Below are 1868 nucleotides of genomic sequence, written 5' to 3'. Positions count from 1 at the left end.
CGAAAATTGGTAAGTTATGAAGATTGTGAATAATTCATCATCATCTTCATCATCATCATCCCACTGCTGCCGAAGCCATTCTTACTCATAGCTGACCCTTACTTCTCATCATTCTCTTTCAAAGGGACTGGTTAATCCAAATCACCAGGGAGGTGCAGCCTCTGGGATAGCAACACAGCTCCCTATGGACTATGCCAGCAGAGTTCCCTTAGAACATCGTTAAGCATGTAACATGCACGTAGTAGCAGTAAATGTCTATCATCACCATCATTATTCTACACCAGACTTCAGACAGCAGAGTTTTAAGAACAATGTATCTGTCCCAAGAACCTACTACATAAAGTATAAGCATCTATAAAAAGTATATTAATAATGTGTCTCATGCACAGATGAGTTCATATTTCAGTAGCAATCTCTCAAGTAGTAATACTTTAGGGATATTTACTAGCGCTGGTCTTCTGTATTCTGGGGCTCACAGTGCAGAAGTGATTGTGATGTACCATCTAATCAGAAAGATGAATGCTAGACTACAGTAAAGGTGCAATATTTGAAACATTTCCAGGGAACAGCTGTGCTCTTACTCATACAGACTCCTAACACTGACCAAAAGATGCACAGAGGAAAAAATTGAAACACTTTGGTAGAGTTAACCACACTTTAGGAGAGTTATAACAAAACATAAGATTCAATAGTTCAGCTTTTTTTTTCATAAAAATAATTTTATTTTCTAATACAAAGTACACATATTCATCCAGTGTGCTTATTTTACACATTTACTCACATAAGACTCCCATATTTTCTAAATTATAGCCATTTTGATGTAAGTATTCACCAGGTGGTCTTATCCAAGATATGAAAAATGACTTTTGACAGCATTCTGAATGTAAAGCATCTGTCACAGCACAATTCACTTTAGATTAGTTTTATCAATGGAAAGCTTTGAAAAGTTGCTACATTTCCATCTAATTTTTCCAGATGAAAAGATTGTGGCAGTATAAGCTTGTATTCCAGAGAAACTGGATTAGTTTTTCTGATGATGGAACCACATGTCCACATCTGTTGGTATTGTACAGGTAGATTCATACGGTGGGGATAAAGCATCCACAATGGCTTTGGTAGCATCAGGATCACACTTGAAGGGGCTCTCAGACACTGTTGCATTCTTGCAACTGATTCCTTTCCCATCCGTCTTCTTAGTCACCAGTGTTTACCAATGGTCATGAGTACTTTTAATAATATCAGTTGCAAAATCCTTATCTTTAAATTCTGCATTGAAAGCAAACCGATTCTCTGGTTTTCCATCAGGAACCTTGTACCTTCTAAACCAGTCCACAGTAGCCTCCAGGCAGTCAGGCTTTAGCCGTTTGACTTCATTAATATCATTATAACTGGCTGCATCAGGATCATCCACACTAATGGAAAGGACTTTTCCAGTCGGTTTCCCCTTCATCAATCATAGCCAGTATGTCCAAAACTTTCACACAGTTTATTTCACCTCATGCACACACCGTGCTCCCAATCTCACACACGTCAATTGGATCATTGTCACCACAACAGCCAGTATGTTTGTCATTGTGTCCTGGGTCTTCCCAAGTCTGAGGAATGGCAAAGAAGTTTTTCTTTTTCCACATCTTGCTTAATTGGATTTAAAGGGTCCTTGGTAGCAGTTTCCACTTTTGCATTTGACCAACGTGGTACTTCAACTATCATGTGGAACACATCCTTATCTGCATAAACTGGAATATTATGAAATGGAGATATGCACTGTCCTTTTTTTAAAAATTTAGGTTGTTTATTTTTCATTTCAATGAACATCTACAGAGATTTTGGGGTTCCATTCATTCATTGTTGCACCCTTCTCCCCGCAC

The 1868-nt window shown here is 38.2% G+C and overlaps 1 pseudogene; it reads right to left on the bottom strand.

Annotated features, from left to right (window-relative positions):
• Positions 1-1021: 1021 nt before the first annotated feature.
• LOC102877098 overlaps positions 1022-1868 on the bottom strand; it is a 1543-nt pseudogene continuing 696 nt past the window's right edge.

This window comes from Elephantulus edwardii, unplaced genomic scaffold (assembly GCF_000299155.1).
Source record: "Elephantulus edwardii isolate Elephantulus edwardi_28Jun2011 unplaced genomic scaffold, EleEdw1.0 scaffold00046, whole genome shotgun sequence".
Taxonomy (NCBI): domain Eukaryota; kingdom Metazoa; phylum Chordata; class Mammalia; order Macroscelidea; family Macroscelididae; genus Elephantulus; species Elephantulus edwardii.
Note: the sequence above shows the minus strand (reverse complement) of the source record. Positions and strands in the feature narration are given on the sequence as shown.